Genomic DNA, 7,855 nt, shown 5'->3' with positions numbered 1-7,855 from the left:
TATGTAATACACATTTGTTAAAACAGCTCCAATTCTTTGTTTTGATGGCAAATCCACTATCAGACACCTCTCTCTTTAAATATTGACACATATTATTATTGGGTTAATTAATCAAAACTTAAGTCCTAAATGACCCAGATTAGAAATGACCGAAAATAACCGTTTTAGTTGTTGTTTTTATTGCTTGTTAAATATCCCGCCCGTATGAAAAGTTCTTCTGAAATGACAGTCAACAACCCTGTTCACAGCTTCAGCCACAAACGTGAGGGAGCAGCTCATCTCTCTGTTATGGCTTTTTGGAGGCGCAGCGTCTATTACGGTAAATAAAAAAAGGGAGGCGGGCTCTAGCCTCCATGTGCGTCGCGTTTTGATTGACATGGCGGAGTCTCCCAGTACGCGTTGCGCCGCGCCAGCAGACAGGCAAGACCCGACCCTGGGAATAAAAAAACGCGCAGCCCCGTCTGTTTGAAGATTATTTTATTGCAGCGAGGTGAGTTCTTTTACGCTTGTCTCATGGTACAAACCACCCCGCAAAGAACGGGAACGGAGGCCGAAGGAGTCGATGTTGAAAAAGTTTTAGAAGTGCGTGTCTGTCTCCGTGTGTGCGTCTATGTGTGTGTGAGTTTGGAGAGCTGAGCGCTGACGCCGGCAGTCTGGGCCACTTGGCCAGCGCAAAGGAAAAAGGAAAACTGCTTCACTGCTGCGGAGGGGAGGGGAGGGAGGTGAATCGAAACTTTTGGGCAAATTTTCCCGTTTATTTTCAAACAAGAAGGAAAAGGCAAAACAGCGGGGACTACCGTGTTAGTTCTTCACACTAGTCGAGTGAATGTGTCGGGCTGTGCGTTTGGAGCCTGCTCTTTGTGGTCCCGATTTCTCAGCTTTCACGAAAGAATGTGTTTTTGTCTCCGAGGACTTCAGATGGAGTGAGTGCGCAACAGGAGAAAACCTCTTCTCTTTGGTTTATTTCTGCTACAAATCGCTGTTGTACCGTTGCGGCTTGCATTGTTGAAATAGTCGGTTGTGTTGTAGCTGCTCAAAATCAGGAAATGAGCACTTTTACAGCTGGAAAATAACTTGGAATCGAAGATGCTGAGGCAGTCAGATTTGACAGAGTAGGTTGCGAAATCATTGATTTGACACCATAGGGGTTTATATTGCATTGGATAACTGTTGAGAAACGTTAAAGGGCCTGTGTTATTGCGACTTTCCATAGAAATTGTGTGCGGTTGCAGAATGCAGGAAAAGGCTTTGGAGAAGAAAAAAAAATCTCAACTCCAGCATATCCTAGCATTCCTTCCAGCCAGTGTGGCTACCTCTCTCTCTCTCTCTCTCTCTCTCTCTCTCCCCCCCTCTCCCTCTCTCCCCCTTTCTCTCTCTCCCAGAAACGACTACGTGTCTGTTTGTGCAGGGAAGACAGATCTCCCTCTCAGCCTCTCTGATGCAGACGTGGAAATCAAACATTGGTCTCCTGCTTGAAGCGATCGATTACCTGCCTTCCACGTACCTACATACGAAACAGACAGTTCTATAGTTAAAGCGCTTTACTTCATCAGGCAGAGGACACGAGGGATGTGGCAGAAAGAGGTCGGAAATTTTAAGATGCAAAAGATGACTTGTGCTTCAGTTTTTTTTAAGTTAATGACAGGACTGAGTGGTTAGTTATGATGCTGTCATGATTAGCGGTGGAGGGGGGGTATAATTGGGGCTATGATTTGGGAATCACATATCCCCCTCCACCCCCCGCCCCTCCATGCTGTGGGCTCTGGATCCAGTGGGCACGTTGGAGAATATAGGCTAGGGGAAAAAATAACTTCACACACACACACACACACACACACACACACACACACACACACACACATTTACTTTTTCAGGGGAGAGAGAAGGAGAAATCCGATCCCAAATACATGACGTCAGATGACATTCCTTTGGTGAAAGGCTGATGTGGCTATGCATTTTTTTTTTTTCAGTGAAAAACTGATATCCGACTTCTTTTTATGGGGATGAGGGGAGGATGAAGGGATTGGCTACCAGCTGAAAAGGTGTGTTTACCTTTATGGCTGGAAAGGAATTCTCCCTGTGGTGCATGAATGGGCAATTTATTTCACTGCCACAAGTCAGGGGCATCAAAAAGTCTTGGTATCAAACTTTTAGGCTATGAACAGCAAACCAAAGTATGGACAGTAGGAAGAAGGTAAAGCTTTAGTTAAACTGAAGTCCTGTGACATATAGGCTACATAATGTATGCATCTTAAAAATAACCCCATCAGTTGAAAGGAACATCTCAGACTTTTCTATTTCACTTTTCTAAATCTGACCCTAACTCAGATTTCAGCAGTTACTTAACAGGTAAGATAGGATATCAGATTTGGGAAGGCCCTGCTCCACAGCCCCGGGACGTTTCTTTTTGTTTCTTTGGTTTCAGTAAAGGTTGTTAATCAAGGCCTGCAGCTCACAACAAGTGTGTTACATATAAAACAAATGCTGAAGGTGCAGTAGGATTTTGCACAAAGTAATGAAAATAAGCGATCACTGTAAAATAAGTGAAATAAGCTGCAGGTCTAAGTACCTTAGTGGTTTGAGGTTACAGGTGAGGAGGTGATCACCATCTTGAAACCATATTTTCAAAGCAAAACGTGTGTTTTTGCGTGGTTTAAGTACTACACCCATATCCATCTTAACACAAGCTGAATGGGGTTTATATCACTGAACACTGTTCTCTGAGCGCTAAGCCTCTTTGGCTTCAACATCTATACACTATAAGAATGTAAACAAAGCTCATAGGATGGCATTTGAAAAATTACAAAAGCCCTCTTGTGCTGATCTTGTATTTAGAGCAGATTCTGTAAAAGTTTGGATGAATTATTGTTTTAGCATTTTTAAATGACAGTTTTTCAGTTTTTACTTTTTTTTTTTAAAACTTTATATCTACGTTTTGTGGCTGTGTGCAGAGCCAAGAATGTGTAGCTAGAGGATATGCAACAGCATAATGTAAGCAGGGATTTGCACTCAAACTGATGCAATTGCAAGCAAGTGACTTTTGCCCCCAGTTCCAGATTGCCATTTCTAAATTGTGTGTATGTGTGTGTGTGTGTGTTTTTTTTTTTTATATCAAATACACTGCAATTACGTAACAGAAGAGAAAGAACAGTGTTTAGACTGGAGTCAGGTTGAAAGAGGGTAGCCATTGTTGCTTTGGCCTTTTTCTGTCTTTCACATGAAGAGGCAAAGGGGTTGAATAAAGCTTTATATAAGTTAACGACCTGTGTTCTGTAACTATTACAACTTTGTCACACAGATCCAACCCACTCACTTGTCTCGGTCACTGTGGTGGTGCGTCATTGCCTATACATGGGGTAACTGTAACCTTTCGGCTGTTTTGTTTTATCCCACTTAATCATTTTATTCCACTTAAGTGCTTGAATGAGTACAGAAATAACGCGTACCCAGGAGGTCGAAATATGTCACTCAAAAGTTATTTTACTGGGCTTTTCTTTGGCAAAATAACACTTTACTGTCTATTCCTGCAGCAGGCAGATACCAAGAGTGACATACAGTGACCCAGGTTTGACTGGCTGTGTTTTAGTGACAAATGTCAAATGCTTTGCCTCTAATATTCTGAGAGAGGTTATTCTAGGCGCAATGAGGAAGTTGTTCTCATGCTTCGCGAGGACTCGTGATGCCAAGAGCATCTGTCTCTATCTAACCTCTGGGTAATCTGGGTTTTCCATTTTCTACCCGCTCCGGCTAGTGGTTCGTTCTTGGCCCAATAAAACCTTCAGGTACGCCTGGTCTAAATGGGGTCAGGGAAGGGGCAGGATGATGCTATCCATTGTGTGTATGAGTGTGTGCATGTGTGTCTGACTGGTAACCTAGAACATGTTATCCGTGGGGTAGTGTTACTGAACAGTGCTTGTGTATCAGGAACAGAAGCTGGAGCACCTATACAGTTACAAAGACAAGACAATGCAGACCTGGATAGTGTGTGTGTGAGCATGTGAAAGAGAGGCAAAGAACAAGAGGAGAGCTTCAGATAAACCTCCTCACTATTTGTTTCCTGTTACGTTGGTTTTCCGGGAGTTAGAGCTCATTTAACTCTCCTGGTTTCACGTCTTAGAGCTGGTTATATCTGCTACTGTCAGACCTGTGCACATTTTGTGCAAATGATATATTTTGGAAGGCACAGATTGATATGTCTGCGAGAGAAAAACAATCCATAGGACAGTGGTGATTTAGCAAATGAAACCGGTGCATTCGCCCGGGAAGAAGATGAAATATGCTCAGCCTGTGCAGATATAAGTTTGTCCATCATTTATCATCTGCAATTCTTGCTATGCCTGCAAATAATCACCCGTAGTTGCTCTTTACATATACTGACCATGACTTTTCAAAATGCTCCAGTTGTCCCTGATCAGTTGCCCATATTTTGGCATATTTCCTCCCATTAAGGGTGGTCAGTCTCTACTATTTGCAGTGCTGCACTATGTCTGCAGTTTGTATAAAGTCTGCTATCAGTCATACCATCTGTTTCTGCAAATGCAACAGGTGTGCTTCCCAGAAAGATTGCTGCCTTCGTGTTACTGTAGCTGAGGTGCAGTTAAGTCAATTGAACGAGCTGCTTCTTGCTTCCTTGCCTGTGATGAGAGGTTTTCTTATTGGCCCACTGGATGTGAGGAGGCGTTCCTCTGCTGTGAGGTCAAGGGGTCGACACCTGAAGTGCAAAAGGAGAATTTCTGCAGTTTCTCTTCCTCTTGTCTCTGTGGCCCCTTGTGTCTTTATGATGCACAGTAAAACACAGGGGTTCTCCCTGTGGTGGAGGAGGCTGGTATGTTTGCCTTGAAAATGGTCTCTGCTGTGGCTGCTGTGACATATGATGGAGTGCAGGGGAGTTCTTGAGGGCACACCAACCTAAACTTAAATTACCCAATGTTTTATTTACATTAAAAACAGATGGAGGGCCACTTTTTCAAGCTGACAAAATCTTTACATAATTCATTATTAGGGCTGCAGCTAACTGTTGTTTTCACTGTCCATTGATCTGCCCATTAGTTTCACAACTAATCAATTGTTTTGTTAAATAAAAAAATAGTTAGAAATGCAATTTATAATTTCAGAGAGCTTGACGTGACTTTTTTGTATTTCTTGTTTTTTCTCACCAACAGCTCAAACCTCAAAGACATTCAGTTGACTATCAGATGTAACAAAGAAAACCAACAATTCCTCACATTGGAGGAACTGGAACCAGCAAACATTTGCAAGCAGGGTTTAGTCAACATATCTCTGCATTCTAACATGTGAACACATATTATGAAAGAGGTTTGAAGTCCACAAAAAAACAAAACAATGACCTATCTCATGACAGCAGCTTGATGCTTTCACTTTCTATTTCCCATCTTTTCCCTGTGTGCTCTCTCTCTCTCTCTCTCTCTCTCTCTCTCTCTCTCTCTCTCTCTCTCTCTCTCTCTCTCTCTCTCTCTCTCTCTCTCTCTCTCTGTGTTTCTTGCTCTTGCTTTTTCTCTCCCATATGAACGGTGGCTTTTTGTTGAAGTATCCCAGCATCTCATGTTTGCTTGGCACAGAGCTGTAATGTTTACCCTCCTCTTTTCTTTCTTTCTGTCTCCCTCCGTTCCTACCTCCTTCCCTGCCTTGCTCGTTCTCCAGAGCCCTGTCTCCCCCGTTTTTTGTCTCCCTTGATAATTTCCTGCATTGTTGACAGTTGATTTAGAAGAAGATAAAAGAAGCCTTTCAACCTCTCTGCTCCCCATCTCCCTCCTCCCCTCTCCTTTGCCCATTGGCCTCTCCTCTCTCCTCTCCTCCCTCCTCTCCTCTCCTCTCCTCTCCTCTCCTCTCCGCTTCTCTGCTTTCCAGAACATCAGTTTTGGATGTGGTTATACAAGTTTCAGTCTAATATAAATGATATGACATTTAGAGAAATGTAAAACTTACTCTGACTGACTGTCATTGCTGACGTTGAATCTAAAACTCTCCAAGGACGATCACTGATTGAGTTGAAAGTTGAAAGATTGTTGAAGTTCTCAGCTATCTTAAACTTTTTGCAAACAAAGTAGTAACCTTGAAGGCATAATTTAATTTCAGGTAAACAGGATCATAACAAGTGACTTAGCATGCCCTTGACTCTTATGCTTGCTTATCCGTATGAATAATTTAGTAGGCATGCAGCTGATGATGATATGGATCATTGATTGATCTGTTGATTATTTTTTCAGTTAATCAGTTAATTGTTTAGTCTGCAGAATTTCAGTAAATTGTGAGAATTGTCCATCATCAGGCCAGGGTCTTCAAATGTCTTGTTTCGTCTGACTCGCAGTCCAAACCCCAAAGATTTCAGCACTTATTTGGATGTTGTGATAGTATCTAAATGAAAATATTGATCTATACAATATGGCATTGCAAAAACTTGATAATTGATTAATCAGAAATACCAAACATTTGCTGGTGCTAGCTTCTAAAAAGTGAGGATTTTCTGCTTTTCTCTGCCTTTTTTTGTCATATATGATACTAAAAACTAGACTAATTGAACATAAATTGAACACAGTTGATAGCTGCGTCCCTGCAATAGATAGTAAAACCCAACATGTACAAAATTTTGATGACAAAACTGAAAAAGTAAGTATAAGTCTAGATTCTATGGTTAGACAGAGTTAGAAAGTACCTCTGATCGTCCAGGAGGGTATGTGTTGGACAGCATATTACAGTGTGTTACAGTATAACTTTGAGGGCTTACAGCAGACAGTTTGTGCAAATGCTAGCAATTTTTTTTTTGTAGCTTTGATGCGTTTGAATACACAACGTTGTTGGCCCATGATGCAACGCGTGAGTTCACTGAAAATTTTCAGTTCCTCAGTTGGAGATTTGAGTCATTGCTCATCACTTGGTGTCACTTGAAAGGTTCTGACAGCAGCTGTATCGCTGCAGTGGAGACGACAGCGAGAGGCAGAAACAGACTGACATGGGAGGAAGAGAGCAGATTATGAAAGAAAATGATTATGACAGAGAGATAAAATGTTTTGAATCCAGAAATTTGGCTGTCGAGTTCTCATCTGTTGGTAGAAATACATGCCTGCCTGGATACATGCCTGCAGGTGAGCTGGAGTGATTTGGATGAGCTGATGTGTAGCGCTTGGTTACCCTGCCCTCTTCCTGCCCTTACGCAGTTCCTTCGGGGTATCATCCATAGAAATAGCTTGTTGAAGAGCTGCCCACTGATGTGTGTGTGTGTGCGTACATGTGCGTGGTCAGCTGGCCGAAGGGATCAGACGTGCACCTGTACACACACAGAGCACCAATTTAACACACATGCACGAAACATACCCTCACACAGAGTTAACTTTACGTGCCTGCATTAGCATGCCAGTCGTGTTGGTGTTGCTAGTTGGCAAGCCCATGGAAAGTTCCGCCGGTCGTTAATGGCTGTTTTTATGCCTGACTGTGAGCGTTTTGACTGTGTATCTCAAGTGTCTAGAGTCTGCTGTGGGCTGGGGTGTGTGTGTGTGCCTGTGTGTATGTGTGTGTGTTGAATTGGGGGAACTGAATCCTTAACTGGTTATACTTCTGATTATTATACAGCTGGAACTGAAATTGGAACTGGTACATGTACATGCTCCAAATATGCTTATTTTCTGTGTGTGTGACCATCTGTGTTCATGGGTATTTAATGTGTAAGTGTGTGTGTGTGCATGTTGTACACACTGTCAGAAGTTGGTGGGTATGCAGGGCCAGAGTTGAGGGTTCTGCTTCAGGAGGAAGTAGGTGTTTTTTAATGCAAAGCCACATGTTTTATTGCTTTCCCTTGTTAAACCACCCCCCCCCTCCTCCTCCAGGGCATGCAGACACA

General features: G+C 42.6%; 1 protein-coding gene across 3 annotated transcripts in view; it reads left to right on the top strand.

Annotated features, from left to right (window-relative positions):
• The first annotated feature begins 388 nt into the window (after positions 1 to 388).
• The window catches only part of fndc3ba (fibronectin type III domain containing 3Ba), an 89,157-nt gene continuing 81,690 nt past the window's right edge, over positions 389 to 7,855 (top strand). The window contains exon 1 of one of the 3 annotated variants that reach the window (XM_041060653.1): positions 389 to 490. The gene's annotated coding sequence lies outside the window, so the exon portion shown is untranslated. Of the gene's footprint in view, positions 491 to 796; positions 924 to 1,556; positions 1,585 to 7,855 lie in introns of those variants that run through there. The other 2 variants (XM_041060654.1, XM_041060655.1) reach the window with 2 other exon arrangements.

The sequence above is a fragment of the Toxotes jaculatrix genome, chromosome 17 (genome assembly GCF_017976425.1).
Source record: "Toxotes jaculatrix isolate fToxJac2 chromosome 17, fToxJac2.pri, whole genome shotgun sequence".
In the NCBI taxonomy this organism is placed as follows: Eukaryota; Metazoa; Chordata; class Actinopteri; family Toxotidae; genus Toxotes; species Toxotes jaculatrix.
This window is presented reverse-complemented; position numbering and strand designations above follow the sequence as displayed.